General features: G+C 46.3%; 1 long non-coding RNA gene across 2 annotated transcripts in view; it reads left to right on the forward strand.

Moving 5' to 3' along the window:
- Positions 1-15,718, forward strand: part of LOC141252816 (uncharacterized) — a 208,786-nt gene extending 193,068 nt beyond the window's left edge. Inside the window, exon 3 of one of the 2 annotated variants that reach the window (XR_012314119.1) lies at positions 15,628-15,715. This is a non-coding gene — a long non-coding RNA (uncharacterized lncRNA). Of the gene's footprint in view, positions 1-15,627 lie in introns of both variants that reach the window. The other variant, XR_012314118.1, reaches the window with a different exon arrangement.
- Positions 15,719-17,257: the final 1,539 nt, after the last annotated feature.

Here is a 17,257-nt window from a genome sequence, read left to right on the forward strand (position 1 = left end):
AGTATCTAGAGCGAGGGTGGGGTGATGCAGAGCAGGCAGAGATCACGCCTCAAGCAGGGGACAGCGTTTCTTGGCCAGTTGGCAGTCTGCAGCACATGGTTGATTTCATGCTGCAGTGCCTCAGAAACGACCGCCGCATCGCCCACATTCTCAACACGGCTGATTATTGGGTGTCCACCCTCCTAGATCCTCGCTACCGGGACAACTTACAAAGCCTCATAACACCATTGAACCGGGAGCGTAAAATGCGGGAGTACCAAGACGCACTGGTGCATTCCATCATGTTCTCCATTCCAACCGAGAGCAGTGCTGCTAGTGCTTTACAAAGCAGCTCAGTGCGTCGAGGCAGTGGAGGAAGCTCTGCACAAAGAGGGAGCTGAAGCAGCGCCTCAGCACAAGGCAAGACCAGTATGGCCGAAATGTGGCAAAGTTTTGTGTCCCCGCCGCCACAAATGTCTACACCATCACAGACAGCTCCAGTCAGCAGGAGGCAACGTTTCCGTCAGATGGTGACAGACTACATGTCTTGCCCTCTTAGTGTACTCCCAGACGGCTCTTCTCCCTTCAAGTTTTGGGTCTGTAAGCTGGATACATGGCCAGAGCTTAGTCAGTATGCACTGGAGGTGCTAGCTTGCCCTGCTGCTAGTGTATTATCGGAACGCGTCTTTAGTGCCGCAGGTGGTGTACTAACAGACCGTCGCATGCGACTATCCTCCGATAACGTTGACCGGCTTACTTTTCTCAAAATGAACAAGGCCTGGATCTCTCATGAATTTGCCAGTCCTCTTCCAGAATAAATAATTGGTTGGCAACAGTATCCAGGTCTCCTGTTCTGTTCATGTTTCTACCACCTGAACTGTAATCCCTGAGCTCCAACACCGCCAGTTGGCGCTCGGAAGTGCCGTCTGCACAGTCAACACTTGCTGCCGTGTTATTGGGGTTCAGTAACGTCAGCTGTTCTCCTGCTGTGCGGACGGCAATTTCTCCTGATTTGTCCACATCCACTGTACTACACATTTTAAAGTTGCTCCAATTACTCCTCTGGCTCCTCTGTTTTCATTCTTATCCCTGGGCTCCAGCACCGCCAGTTGGCGCTCGGAAGTGCTGTCTGCACAGTCAACACTTGCTACCATGTTATTGGGGTTCAGTAACGTCAGCTGTTCCCCTGCTGTGCGGACGGCAATTTCTCCTGCTCTGTCCACATTCTCACTACTACAGATTTTAAAGTTGCTCCAATTACACCTCTGGCTCCTCTGTTTTCATTCTTATCCCTGGGCTCCAGCACCGCCAGTTGGCGCTCGGAAGTGCCGTCTGCACAGTCAACACTTGCTGCGGTGTTATTGGGGTTCGGTAACGTCAGCTGTTCCCCTGCTGTGTTCACGGCAATTTCTCCTGCTCTGTCCATATTCACTGTGCTACTTATTTAAAACTTGCTCCAATTACACCTCTGGCTCCTCCGTTTTTAGTATTTACCCTGGGCTCCAACACCGCCAGTTGGCGCTCGGAAGTGCTGTCTGCACAGTCAACACTTGCTGCCGTGTTATTGGGGTTCAGTAACGTCAGCTGTTCTCCTGCTGTGCGGACGGCAATTTCTCCTGCTTTGTCCACATCCACTGTACTACACATTTTAAAGTTGCTCGAATTACACCTCTGGCTCCTCTGTTTTCATTCTTATCCCTGGGCTCCAGCACCGCCAGTTGGCGCTCGGAAGTGCCGTCTGCACAGTCAACACTTGCTGCGGTGTTATTGGGGTTCGGTAACGTCAGCTGTTCCCCTGCTGTGTTCACGGCAATTTCTCCTGCTCTGTCCATATTCACTGTGCTACTTATTTAAAACTTGCTCCAATTACACCTCTGGCTCCTCCGTTTTTAGTATTTACCCTGGGCTCCAATACCGCTAGTTGCTGCTCAGAAGTGCCGTCTGCACAGTCAACGCTTGCTCCAGTGTTATTGGGATTCAGTAACGTCAGCTGATCCCCAGCTGTGTGTCCGGCAAATTCTCCTGCTTTGTCCACATCCACTGTAGTACGGATTTAAAACCTCCTCCAAATACACCTCTGGCTCTTCTGTTTTTAGTATTTACCCTGGGCTCCAGCACCGCCAGCTGGTTCTCGGCAGTTCCATTGGCTCTTGTACCTTCTGCTACCCATCCGGGTTCCAGTACCGTCAGCTGGTTCTCGGCAGTGTCTTTGGCACGGGTACTCCCTCCTGCCCAGCCTGGTTCCAGCACGCCAGCTGTTTCCGGGTAGTGTCAACGTCACTTTGCCTCCAATGCGTTGTCCTGTCGTGTTGCGGTCGGGTTAGCCGACTCTATGGTGCCTGCAGTTTAGGTGACTCCTATGTGGGCTGCGGGATCTGGCAATGAAGGCTGGTTCCATAGTGCCAATAGGACAAGCACCCTCTGTAGGACTGTGGGTTTTGGTAACTGCGGCCGGCTCGCGGCCTTGAACTTTTTTTTTACATGGGTACCTTCTGCTACCCATCCGGGTTCCAGTACCGTCAGCTGGTTCTCGGCAGTGCCTTTGGATTAGGTGCCTCCTTCTCGGTATCCAAGTTCCACCAACGTCTGCTGGTCCTTGGTAGTGCTTTCTGGCACAGGTACCTCCTGCTTAGTAACCGAGTTCCAGTAACATCAGCTGGTCCTCGGTAGTTCCATTGGCTCTTGTACCTTCTGCTACCCATCCGGGTTCCAGTACCGTCAGCTGGTCCTCGGTAGTTCCATTTGCTCTTGTATCTTCTGCTACCCATCCGGGTTCCAGTACCGTCAGCTGGTTCTCGGCAGTGTCTTTGGCACGGGTACTCCCTCCTGCCCAGCCTGGTTCCAGCACGCCAGCTGTTTCCGGGTAGTGTCAACGTCACTTTGCCTCCAATGCGTTGTCCTGTCGTGTTGCGGTCGGGTTAGCCGACTCTATGGTGCCTGCAGTTTAGGTGACTCCTATGTGGGCTGCGGGATCTGGCAATGAAGGCTGGTTCCATAGTGCCAATAGGACAAGCACCCTCTGTAGGACTGTGGGTTTTGGTAACTGCGGCCGGCTCGCGGCCTTGAACTTTTTTTTTACATGGGTACCTTCTGCTACCCATCCGGGTTCCAGTACCGTCAGCTGGTTCTCGGCAGTGCCTTTGGATTAGGTGCCTCCTTCTCGGTATCCAAGTTCCACCAACGTCTGCTGGTCCTTGGTAGTGCTTTCTGGCACAGGTACCTCCTGCTTAGTAACCGAGTTCCAGTAACATCAGCTGGTCCTCGGTAGTTCCATTGGCTCTTGTACCTTCTGCTACCCATCCGGGTTCCAGTACCGTCAGCTGGTCCTCGGTAGTTCCATTTGCTCTTGTATCTTCTGCTACCCATCCGGGTTCCAGTACCGTCAGCTGGTTCTCGGCAGTGCCTTTGGATTAGGTGCCTCCTTCTCGGTATCCAAGTTCCACCAACGTCTGCTGGTCCTTGGTAGTGCTTTCTGGCACAGGTACCTCCTGCTTAGTAACCGAGTTCCAGTAACATCAGCTGGTCCTCGGTAGTTCCATTGGCTCTTGTACCTTCTGCTACCCATCCGGGTTCCAGTACCGTCAGCTGGTCCTCGGTAGTTCCATTTGCTCTTGTATCTTCTGCTACCCATCCGGGTTCCAGTACCGTCAGCTGGTCCTCGGTAGTTCCATTTGCTCTTGTATCTTCTGCTACCCATCCGGGTTCCAGTACCGTCAGCTGGTTCTCGGCAGTGCCTTTGGATTAGGTGCCTCCTTCTCGGTATCCAAGTTCCACCAACGTCTGCTGGTCCTTGGTAGTGCTTTCTGGCACAGGTACCTCCTGCTTAGTAACCGAGTTCCAGTAACATCAGCTGGTCCTCGGTAGTTCCATTGGCTCTTGTACCTTCTGCTACCCATCCGGGTTCCAGTACCGTCAGCTGGTCCTCGGTAGTTCCATTTGCTCTTGTATCTTCTGCTACCCATCCGGGTTCCAGTACCGTCAGCTGGTTCTCGGCAGTGTCTTTGGCACGGGTACTCCCTCCTGCCCAGCCTGGTTCCAGCACGCCAGCTGTTTCCGGGTAGTGTCAACGTCACTTTGCCTCCAATGCGTTGTCCTGTCGTGTTGCGGTCGGGTTAGCCGACTCTATGGTGCCTGCAGTTTAGGTGACTCCTATGTGGGCTGCGGGATCTGGCAATGAAGGCTGGTTCCATAGTGCCAATAGGACAAGCACCCTCTGTAGGACTGTGGGTTTTGGTAACTGCGGCCGGCTCGCGGCCTTGAACTTTTTTTTTACATGGGTACCTTCTGCTACCCATCCGGGTTCCAGTACCGTCAGCTGGTTCTCGGCAGTGCCTTTGGATTAGGTGCCTCCTTCTCGGTATCCAAGTTCCACCAACGTCTGCTGGTCCTTGGTAGTGCTTTCTGGCACAGGTACCTCCTGCTTAGTAACCGAGTTCCAGTAACATCAGCTGGTCCTCGGTAGTTCCATTGGCTCTTGTACCTTCTGCTACCCATCCGGGTTCCAGTACCGTCAGCTGGTCCTCGGTAGTTCCATTTGCTCTTGTATCTTCTGCTACCCATCCGGGTTCCAGTACCGTCAGCTGGTTCTCGGCAGTGCCTTTGGATTAGGTGCCTCCTTCTCGGTATCCAAGTTCCACCAACGTCTGCTGGTCCTTGGTAGTGCTTTCTGGCACAGGTACCTCCTGCTTAGTAACCGAGTTCCAGTAACATCAGCTGGTCCTCGGTAGTTCCATTGGCTCTTGTACCTTCTGCTATCCATCCGGGTTCCAGTACCGTCAGCTGGTCCTCGGTAGTTCCTCAGCTTTCTTGTACCTTCTGCTACATTTCCAAGTTCAAGCTTTTTGAAATGGTTCTTGGTAATCACTCTGGATCTCCCTGACGAGGACCCTGAAGACGAGGACCCTGAAGACCAACCCTAAGAAGACGAGGACCCCGAAGACAATGACCCTGAAGACGAGGACCCTGAAGACCACCCCGAAGAAGACGAGGACCCTGAAGACCACCCCGAAGAAGACGAGGACCCTGAAGACCACCCCGAAGAAGACGAGGACCCCGAAGACGAGGACCCAGAAGACCAACCCGAAGAAGACGAGGACCCCGAAGACGAGGACCCCCGAAGACGACGACCCTGAAGACCACCCCGAAGAAGACCAAGAAGATGACCCTGAAGAAGTTGACCAAGAAGACAAAGAAGAGAAGACAAGCACCAAGATACAGAAAAACAAGAGACAGAAAACCAAGAAGCAGAAATACAAGAAGCTGCAGAACAAAAAGCGGAAGAACATTAAGCATAAGACTAAAAATCAGAGCAAAAGATAATATCTAAATTATAAGCAGAAGATGACTAAGCAGTGTATGGGGGTGAGTCCGTTCCTCCTCGTGGTGCCCCTGGAAAAGACCTGCTGCTGCAGGCCAAACTGAACGCGGACAAATCCTGTTGTAAATCTTTTGTGACGGGCAGAACGAAAGGTGTAATGTCCAACCTTTTATAGATAACAACTACAGGAATGCCTGTCACAAATAAGAATATGATGAAGAAGAAGAATATGAAGAAGATGAAGAAGTAGAATATGAAGAATGTAAAAAAAAGAATAATACGAAGAAGGTGAAGAAGAAGAAGGTGAAGAAGAAGTGGATGAAAAAGATGCTGAGGATGATGAAGGAGAAAGTGTGGGAGAAGTAAAAAAGAAGGTGAAGAGCATGGAAGTAGTGAAACATAAATATCTGACAAAATATAAAAATACTTAACATAGTTAATATTTCCGTAACTCAGAACATAATAAAAAAATATTAATTCCTGCTATTCCATTTGACTGGGCTAAACCTCTATGCCTTTATTGTCTCCCCCACCTCCCCCAATACATTCTACATTATTCTTAGTTGTTTTCCTTCATGTAGAAATAACCTACAAGGAAAGAAAGGGTTTATTTTAATTCCGATATTTATGTCCCATTGACTTGCATTGGTTTCCGGTATCGGAATCGGCGATATCCGATACTTTTTCGGTATCGGTCCGATCCAATCCGATCCGATATTTCCCGATATCGGAAGGTATCGCTCAACACTAGTTATCACCGATCTAACCTGTAGATCGGTGATAGCTTGTTTTCATCAAAGAACCCTTTAATTCAAACTTCAGTAATTGTACATCCCAGTTATGGTGGCGCACAGTAGATGGTAGATGTGCAGGAGCCGCCTGTGTTTTACAGTCGACGCGACGCTCCACTATTACGGGGATAATGGCTAAAAGGTATTTGCATATAGCTGTAGGGTGGGCCCCTAAAGTCCATTCCCTCTGTGGGCCCCAGGCTTCCTAGTCTGACCCTAATCTTAGTAAAGAAAAATTGCAGAACACAGCAGCAGCCTCCAGTGGTAAGGAGTGGGATTGCAGCACAATTATTAAGGTGAACAATAGCAGCCACTAGTGGGCAAACTGTAGAAGGACAACAGGAATCCTGACAGTATGTGACACATTCCCTTGAAGAAAATTAAATAAAAATATACTTAAAAAGAGTATTGGATATTTTAAGAAATGTTTAATCGGTCAGAGTAGAGTAGAGCCCTGCCAAAACAGTCTACCTTGTCAAGGTGGCAGGCTTAAAAAATCTTTCAGCCAAAACAAAAGCTGATGGCTATGTATGTGATATGGTGTTCGATGGGAACTGTTAATGTGTAATTTGTGAGGATGTGGTACAGAAGTGAAGTTTTTCCAAGAGTGGGACTGTTTAAGGTTCGAGGGGTGGAGACGGAGCTGGGGTGGAGTCTGGGGGGGAGTCTAAAGGGGGCCCAAAAATGTTGACAGTATGGGGCCCTGAAATTCCTGGGGACCACCCTGTCTGTCCCTACCTTACTGCAGAGGTTGGCACCCTAAGATAACACAATGGCGCCCCCACTCAACGGCTGCTCACTTGGAATGCTCCTAATAGCTCCTAGCATGGCTATGCCTCTGTAGCAACTCACTTGGGAAAATAGGTTATACACTAAAAACTGCAACTGACCCTGCCGGTTCCTGTACAGACTAGATATCCTAACTCTACAGTCCTTAGTGGTACCTGTGGGTGCAGAAATAGACTTAACTACAGTCTAGGAAATGGCTACTCTGCCCTAAACTTCCTAAAAGGCCGATGAGTTGCTTCACGTACCTTTGCTCTGCCCTAAAGTACCAGAGGGCAGAGCAAAGTGTGAATTACCTACAAGAAGAGAAGTGTGCTGAACATAGGCAAGATCCCAAAGTGAGGAAAGTAAATAAATAAATATCAAACAAAAAATAAAGCAAGTACTGTTAACAAATATACTACCTACTTCCTAATAATAAATAGAAGATAGGTGCAAAGTATAGCAAAGAAACAGCAAAGCAAAAACCCTTAGCTGGAATCTCACAGACTGGCTCCAAACATCAATAGAATGTCAGAACAACCAAATTAATCTATCACCAGCAGGAATCGCCAGCAGGAGGACAGAATATAAAGCTGCACCCAAAGGTGATAGGCACACAAATGAAAACACCTGTTAAGCTAAGCAGACTGCAGCCAGAAAAGCATAACCAAAACACCAGAGAAAAGATGTGTCTCATGTGGCTTGGCAGAAAGAGATGATGACCACAGAACACAACCTCAAGGGATCAAATCCCGGACCATGATAGGATCCCCCCTCAGAGATCCCCAACTGCTGACTCAACTCACAGAATTCCCTCACTAGGCGACCCACAAATTTTTCGCATCAACCAAGGAATTATCCTTCGGGTCAAAACTTTTCCACTTAATGCAATGTTGCCGTTGACGTCTGACACGTCTGGAACTCAGCACTCGCTCCCCCTCATACTCTGGAACAAAACTATGTGATAAAGCATCAACTTCATCATTCTTAGTATCAGGGAGATATGTCACAGAGAAATCAACGTCTGGATGACTGAGGGCAGGATCTTTATAAAAGGGCTTGAGGGCAGCAAAAGTTCAACAGCCTCAGTAAACCAAGAGGAAAAGTCAATACCCTTCTTGGTCATATCAGTAAGAGGTTTGACTATGACCGAAAAGTTCTTAACGAACATACGATAAAAACGAGCAAACACTAAGAACCTCTGTAAATCTTTAAGATTCATTGGTTGTACCCAATCAAGGACGGCCTGTATGTTAACAGGATCTATCTGAGCACAATCATAAGACCTATGCGAGGGAAGAACTTCACCCTCAGTCTCAGAAAAAACATCCTCAGAATCCGGAACCAAATCGGAAGGAGGAGACCTCATAGATGACAAGAATTTAGATAAACAATTTGAAATACAGATATTCCCCCAAATCTTCAACTCGCAAGTCTCCCAATTGATGGTAGGTGTCACAGGTTTACCATGACAGAGAGGGGCCAGAAGACTGCAGCATCTGATTTCACATACTCCTGCACTGATCAAGTACTTCTCCTTCATATTAAATGGTGCAGTTTTTTGTTAGCAGTGCAGGGGTTAATCAATTCAGCTTCGAGTCTCTGAAGCTTCCCAGCTTGGATGATCTCAGCCGTTCAGTATTTTCCACTCCCCTCTCCTATATATATATATATATATATATATATATATATATATACACTCGCCTCTGGCAATCTTGATTGCCAGTGTTAAGTCTTGTACTACCTGGTGAGGAGTAGAGGAGTCGGTTGTTGGTAGAAGCATTTGGAGTATTTATCTTTGAATGTTGCTAGGTGTTTCGGCTGTGTGCAAATCCTCATCCTCTCTTATTTAGTTTCCCTTCCTTTTCGCCTTGGTGCTCCCCGATGTTATCTGTGAGTGCATTTTTGTAAGATTGGTATTTTAATTTATCCCTGTACGTCCTCCCTTGTTAGTCTGGTTTGTGTATATTCATAAACTACAGTGCCGGCAAAAAAAATCTTTACAAATTCAACGAAACCACAAAATCTTAACATTCAAGTGTTTTATTGTGGATATTTCGTTACAGTTAGTATTTTAATTAATTAGTATTGATAGTTACAATTTACTAAGCCAGTTATTATATTATAAAAACTATTATATAGTTTTTGATTATCTCCTTCACTGTGTGCACTTTTAAGAAGTGAAATCATGATGCGGATTTTACATGTAAAGTTTTTTTATCTCACAAATGTAAAGTTTTTTTTTGCCGGCACTGTATTACTCCCCACTTCCCTGGGTGGGGAAGGGGGGCAGATATAGGGCTGATTCAGGAGTTTAGAAAGGTACGTGGCCCCGGTGTCTTCACTATCAGGAGTAATCTGGGGAGCAGGTATAGCTAGGGCGCCCCTAGTGTTAGGGACAGGAAGGAGCCCCTGGCCCCAGGTAATCCGACAACAGAGTTGTGAAATTAACACTGGCCCATACTATTTTTTGATCCATCATGGATCCTATTACTGCTCTGGCTGGGCAGCTGCAGAAACTCAGCTTGGAGAGTGCAGATTTTCGCTCTGCTGTTTTACAACACTCAAACACAGCTGGTCTGGGGACCGCTACTCCCAGGCAACCCCAGGTGGAGCCCAAGATCGCTTTTCGCGACAGGTTCTCTGGGAGGCGAGACACGTTTGGTGTGTTCAGGGAGGCCTGTAAGCTATACTTTAAGCTACATCCTCGATCCTCTGGAACTGAGGGGCAATGAGTGGAGATAATAATTTCACTCCTTTACGGTGACCCTCAAGTCTGGGCATTTTTTCTTCCAGCTGACTCTATGTTGCTATGGATGATTGAGGAATTTTTTCAGGTGCTGGGTCACATATACGATGACCCCGACCGCGTTTTCCTGAGTCTACACTACGTCAGCTTCGGCAGGGAGAACGGATAGAGGAGGAGTATAGCTCAGAGTTTTTGAAGTAGTCCACCGATACTAAGCGGAATGACCCGCACTTCGTAGTCAGTTTTATCAAGGGTTATAGGTAAGGGTAAAGGATGCCTTTGCCCTGCATGAGACTCCAGTCTCCCTTGAGGCGGCCATGTCTCTGACCATCCGTGTGGAAAGCCATCTTCGTCAGAGACATAAAGAGACATTCTAATTTGCAGAGGGCCCGGAGTCAAGGGAACCTGGATCCGAGTCAACCGAGGAACCCATGCAGTTGGGTGAGGCAGCACACGTTCTGTTGGTCCAACGGTAGCTTGGCCTAAAGGGGGAGTGTGCTTTTCTCTGATGGAAAGGGTCATTTTGTGGGTGCTGGTCCTTCGATATCTCACAGTAAACAGCCGTCGGAAAACTATGGAGCCCGAGTTGCGAGGAGGTTGGCAACCCGGATGTACTTATTTCCTCCGTTGGTAGATCTCATTTTTTTCTACCAGCCGAGATTCATCTTGGCAAAGATAAGTTGGTCATTTCTGCCAGTGGTACGGGGTTTAATTTGATTGATGCTAGGTTCGTCCAGGCTCATGGCCTCAAGCCACAAAAATTGTCTAGATGAATACCCATTATCGCTATAGAATGTGTACCCTTGAGCCAGGGGTATTTTACTCAGGTCGTTCGTATGTTGCATTTACAGGTAGGGGCCATGCACTCTGAATTTATAGACTGTTATGTGATAGAGGGCTTTCCCTCTCCTGTGGTTCTTGGACTACCTATGATTACACTGCACAACCCTGTGGTAGACTGGCAGACTCAGGAGGTGGTAAAATGGAGCTAGTATTGCCAAGAACACTGCTTGGGCACCCAGCTAGCCAGGGTGGGTACCCAATGTCTGCCTGAATACCTGTCTGACTTTGGGGATGTGTTTTCGGAACAGGGGTGTCAAGAACTTCCTCCACATCGTCCTTATGATTAATCTGATTCCTGGGGCCAAGCTGTCAGAGAGCAGGTTATACAATATCTCTGGTCTGGAGAGGCAGGCCATGCAGGACTATATCGCTGAAAGTCTGGCAAAGGGTCATATCAGACCTTCATCTCCCGTTGCTGCAGAGTTTTTCATTGTTAAGAAAAAAGATGGGGGGTTTACGCCCTTGCCTAGACTTTTGCAAACTAAATGGGATCACGGTCCGGGATCCATATCCTCTCCCTCTTTTCCTGGACCTCTTTTATCAGATCGTGGGAGCTAATTGGTTTTCTAAACTGGATATCAGAGGGGCTTATAATCTCATTCACATCAAGGAGGGGGATGAATGGTAGACAGCCTTCAATACACCTTAGGGACACTATGAAAATTTGTTATGCCATTTGGGTTGACTAATGCTCCCGCAGTTTTTAAACACTTTATTAATGACATTTTTAATCACCTGGCAGGTAGGTTTGCTGTGATCCACCTTGATGACATTTTCATTTATTCGCATGACCTCGAGTCACATCAGGTACATGTCAGGCAGGTCCTACAGATACTCAGAGACAATAAATTATTTGTCAAACCAGAAATGCTTGTTCTTGGTTCAGGAGATCCCTTTTCTAGGCTATATTTTATCGTCAACGGATTTTTAAATAGATTCGGCGAAAGTCCAGTCGGTACTGGATTGGGATCATCCTGAGGATCTAAAGGCCTTAGGCTATGTGCCCATGATGCAGAAATGCTCCGGATTTTTCCTGAGCGTTTCTGCATCTCCCCTGGCAGAAAAAACGCATGCGGATGGTACATGGGTTTTTCCTGCCAGGGACAAGCGGATGTGAAGCGTTCTTCACATGCATTTCCGCATGCGGGTTGACAAGCGCTTTCCAAGCGATTTTAGCATCACTTGGAAAGTGCTTGTCAACTTGGTCACACTATATAAATCCATGCAAAAGGCATGGATTTATATAGTGTGACCGAAAGAATGTTAAAAAATAAATCTATACTTACCTTCTGATGGCCCCCGGTGTCTTGCTTTGCTCTGTCCTGGCTGCCGGCAGATCGCGGTACACTGAAGGACCTGCCGATGTCAGCGTCGCGTGACCCATCACATGACTATGACGTCAGCGCAGGTCCTTCAGTCCATCGCGATCTGCCGGCAAGCAGAGACAAGGACATTGGGGCCGCCAGAAGGTAAGTATAACATTTATTTTTTATTTTATTCTTTTTTTCACAGTTTCTATAATACCCGGGTCCGGAGGAGAGTCTCCTGTCCTCTAGACCCGGGTACCATCCGCACATTGAAACGCATGGAATGCGCATCTACATATACAGCGATGCGTAATCCATGCGTTCCAATGCAAGTCAATGGCGGCGAAAACGCAGCGCTTCCGCAAAATAATTGGTAGTGCTGCATTTTTTTCCGCAATGATAATCCGCAGTGGAAATTTCCGCAGCATGTGCACAGCACATGCGGATTATCATTGGGGAACATGGTAGGCTTTCTACCATGCATTTTTTAAACTTTTCTGCAGCGTTTTTGCCACTGCGGAAACGCTTAAAAAACGCATCGTGGGCACACAGCCTTACAAAGGTTTTTGGGTTTCACCAACTACTACCGTAAGTTCATCAAAAACTTTTTGGTAATGGCCAAACCTCTGATGGATATGACCAGGAAAGGGACAGACTTTTCCAAATGGTCCAGTCCGACCGAGAAGGTTTTTGATACCTTGAAAAGATGTTTTGCAACTGCGTCAATCCTTATACAGTCTGACGTCACTCAGCCAATTATTGTAGAAGCAGATGCGTCTGAAGTTTAGGTGGGGGCTATATTATTGCAGGGTGCATCTCCTTGTAAATGACGTCTGTGTACATATTTTTCTCCTTTCTAAGAAACTATCGTCCGCTGAGAAAAACTATGACATTGGTAACAGGGAACTCTTGGCTATTAAGTAGGCTTTTGAAGAGTGGCATCATTTTCTGGAAAGGGCAATTCATCCAGTCATGGTAATCACTGATCATAAAAATCTTTTATATTTAGAATCTGCCAAGCATCTAACCCCTAGACAGGCAAAGTGGTCATTGTTCTTCACCCGATTCAACTTTTTTGTGACATATAGGCCGGGGAATAAGAATGATAAGAAGCCTTATCCCGTTGTTCTCCTGGGGTGGAGATAATTGTGAACATGTTCCTATGCTACAGAAAGGGATAGTTATTGCTGCTATAAGTTCTGACCTTGAGAAAGAGGTTGTGGAGGCTCAGGAAGACGCCCCTGCTGCCTGTCCATTAGGTAAACTATTTGTATGTGTGAATCTCCGACTTAAAGTTATAAATGAACATCATGATTCGATCTTGGCAGGACACCCTGGTAGTAAAGCCACCACAGATCTCCTTACTCAGTGTTTTTAGTCGTCTGGGGTGCATCAGGGTGTTAGAGAGTATGTAGCTGCCTGTAGTGCATGAGCACATTCTAAGACCCCTCATGCTCGTCCGTCTGGGACTCTCCAACCATTGGCAATTCCCATTGGACTTATTTGTCGGTAGAGTTCATTACTGATTTACCCGTATCTGCAGGTAATACAGTTATTTTGGTGGTAGTGGATAGGTTCAGCAAGATCTCATTTCATTTCGCTATCCGCCTTACCCAACGCCAAGACCTTGGTAAGTCCCCGTTCTTCAGGGCCTACTGGTTTCATCCTTAGTTCAGCTCTTATTAGAAATCGTTCTTAAGGAATACCTGAAGAAGAATGGTTTTCATCATCTGTTACGTCTGTATGGCAAGAAGTTCTTAATAATTTGAAGATGGGATCCAAATATAAGAGTGTGGTCGATTGGTGGGTCTGGACCTGTATGTTGGTGATTTGGTGTGGTTGTCCTCAAAGAACATTAAGTTAAAGGTCTCTTCTTGGAAAACGGGTCACAGGTTCATTGGTTCTTATAAGACTGTGGTCATCGTCAATCCTGTAGCATTCTGCCTTGCTTTGCCACCTACTTTAAGGATTCATAATGTGTTTCACTGGTCTCTGCTCAAAAAATACGTTGTGTCCTCAGAACCATCACCACCAACTCCATCTCCGATCATTGCTCATGGGAATTTGGAGTTTTAGATAGCTAAGATCGTTAATTCAGGTTTGGTTCATCGGTCTCGTGCCAGGATGCCAGTCCAGAAGTGGAGCTGCAAGGGATCGTATGAGAGGTAAGTATTTAAAACTTTTTTTTTTTTTAATAGAATCAATTAAATGGTCTTGGGGGACAGCAAATGATGAATTGGGAGTGAGGGATAGCAAATGATGAATTGGGAGTGGGGACAGAAAATGAATTGGAGGTAGGAAAAGCAAATTACAAATTGGGAGTGGGGGGTGGGGATAGCATATGATGAACTGTGGGTGGGGAGAGTAAATGCTGAATTGGGGGTGGAGAGAGAAAATTATGAATTAGGGTGGGGAGAGAAAATGACGAATTGGGGTGGGGCTAGCAAATGACAAATTGGGAGGGGAATGGGGAAAGCAAATGATGAATTGGGGGTGGGGGATAGCAAATGACAAATTGGGAGTGGGGAGAGCAAATGATGAATTGGGCTGGGGATAGTAAATGATTAATTGAGAGGGGGGATAATAAATGAGTAATTGGGAGGGGGATAGCTAATGATGAATTAGGAGGGGGTGAGGAGAGCAAATGATGAATTGGGGTGGGGATAGTAAATTATTAATTGGGAGGTGGTGGGGATAGAAAATGATGAATTGGGGGTGGGGAAAGCAAATGATGAATTGGGGGTGGGGAAAGCAAATGATGAATTGGGGGTGGGGAAAGCAAACGATGAATTGAGGGTGGGGAAAGCAAACGATGAATTGGGAACGGGATGGGGAGAGCAAATGACAGAATGGGAGTGGGAAGAGCAAATGAGTAATTGGGAGGGGGTGGGGAAAGCAAATGAGGAATTTGGGGTGGGGATAGCAAATGACGAATTGGGAGTGTGGGGGTGGGGAGAGTAAATGATGAATTGGGGGGTGGGGATAGCAAATAATGAATTAGGGTGGGGATAGCAAATGATGAATTGGGAGTGGGGGATGGTGGAGAGCAAATGATGAATTGGGTGGGGATAACAAAAGACAAATTGGGAAGGGTGAGAACAAATTACAAATTAGGAGTGGGTCTGGGGGAGAGCAAATGATGAATTGGGAGTGGGGGGTGGGTAGAGCAAATGATGAATTGGGAGTGGGGGGTGGGGAGAGCAAATGACGAATTGGGAGTGGGGGGTGGGGAGAGCAAATGACGAATTGGGAGTGGGGGGGTGGGGAGAGCAAATGACGAATTGGGAGTGGGGGGGTGGGGAGAGCAAATGACGAATTGAGGGTAGGGAAGCGCAAATAATGAATTGAGGGTGGGAGACGGGGAAGAGCAAATGATGAATTGAGGGTGGAGGGGAAGAGCAAATGATGAATTGAGGGTGGAGGGGAAGAGCAAATTATGAATTGAGGGTGGAGGGGGAAGAGCAAATTATGAGTTCAAGGTGGGGGACAGCAAATGATGAATTGAAGGTGGGGGATAGCTAATGATGATGAATTGAGGGTGGGGGAGAGAGGACAGGACAATCAATTTGGGCGGAGGGAGGCATGTAAATATAGTGAATCGGGGGAGCGGGAGGTACAGAGTGTGGCAGGTAATGAACTGGGCGAAAGCGTACAGGTGCTAATTAATTTAGATATTTATTGGGTTGGGAAAGTGGCTATTTACAATTAGTGGTGGTGCAGTAATGGATTACAATTTATGTTTGGAATGGTGGGTTGCATAATAACTAATTATATTAATGGTGGGGGCACATCTGTATTCAGCTGCATAGTGCAGAAGTTGGGGAATGTGTTCTGGAAGTGGTGCTCTAGATAACTGTGTATTATTTTATGCAGCGACGAGTCCTGGCTGGAAGAAGTGATGGCAGTCTGCACTGAATGAAGAAAAGCGAAGATGAAGGACTTCAACTAGAGACGTCACCGGTGAGTCAGTGTTATCTGTACACTGACACTATATACAGAACTCCTGTCTATAATGTCACTGGTGAACACTGTATTACCAATACACTATATACAGAGCTCCTGTGTATAATGTCACTGGTGATCACTGTTTTGCCTGTACACTATACACAGTGCTCCTGTGTATAATGTCACTGGTGATCACTGTATTACCTGTACACTATACACAGCTCCTATGTATAATGTCACCGGTGATCTCTGTATTACCTGTACACTGACACTATATACAGAGCTCCTGGGCATAATGTCACTGGTGATCACTGTATTACCTGTACACTTACACTTTACACTTTATACTATGCACAGAGCTCCTGTGTATAATGCCACTTATGGTAATATTAGAATTGTGTTTTGTTTTTTTTATTAATGATCAGTATTGTAGTATTCAGTCACTATGTGGTGGTAATATGTGATCTGTTCACAGTGTGGCAGTATTTTTTCCTTGTATGTGGTATTATTTGGTAACTATGTGGTGGTAATATGTGGTCTGATCATGGTGTGACAGTATTTGTTCCTTGTATGTGGTATTATTGGTCATTTTAAAAAAATGTATGTGACACATTCCCTTAAAGAAAAATAAATAAAAATATACCTAAAAAGAGTATTTAATAGGTTAGAGTAGAGTAGGACACGGCCAAAAGAGTGCACCTTGTCCTGGTGGCAGGCTTAACAAAATCTCTTGTCCAAAACAAAAGCTGCTGGCTATGTATGTGATATGATGTTCGATGGGAACTGCTAAATGTGTGATTGGTGAGGACGTGGTACAGAAGTGGAGTTTTTTCCAAGAGTGGGGGGTGGGACGGTGGAAAGTTCGAGGGGTGGAGGCAGAGCTGGCGTTGTGCCTGGGCGGAGTCTCAATGGGAGCCTGAAAATTTTGACAGTATGGGGCCCCGGAAATTCCTGATGGCAGCCCTGGCAGAACCCCTCACTCCCCTTTCCTGTCTACATAAAACCTTATCAATAACAACTGGCATCTCCTATCTCAGTAATGTAATGCTGAATACAGATTTTACCAGGGAAATAAAAATATTGAGAATGAATGATCAGTCTGAGCGGAGAAAGAAGAAGATCTCTCTGAGAAGATATATTACAAAGTTTCTTATTTTTTGAGTGTACTATTGCTTTATGAAATAAAAATTAAAACAACAGTTACTATTCAATTATAGGAGTCACGGATTTAGTTTTTTTTTGTCTCGCAGCTAGTATTACTTGTGTGTTGCAAAATATCAAACTCTCTGAATGATCAGGCGGCAGATTAAAACATTTTATTGTTTGGATGACATACTACTTATGCTTGCCTCTATTAGTTTTAATACCAGGGATTAGCATAAATGATTGTACGGCCCCAACTGACATTAGACTAATCCTTAAAATAGCTCGAAATTTTCTTCCAATTTCATCCTGTCCTAGTAAAACAAAATGTAAAAGGTCTGGTATACTTGCGCAGGCTGGGTGCAGCTCACAGATATATATTGGATTAGCCAATCCTTGCATTTCTGGAACTGTG

The sequence above is a fragment of the Phyllobates terribilis genome, unplaced genomic scaffold, assembly GCF_046119375.1.
Source record: "Phyllobates terribilis strain yellow unplaced genomic scaffold, ASM4611937v1 Scaffold_2__4_contigs__length_985480577, whole genome shotgun sequence".
Classification (NCBI taxonomy): Eukaryota; Metazoa; Chordata; class Amphibia; order Anura; family Dendrobatidae; genus Phyllobates; species Phyllobates terribilis.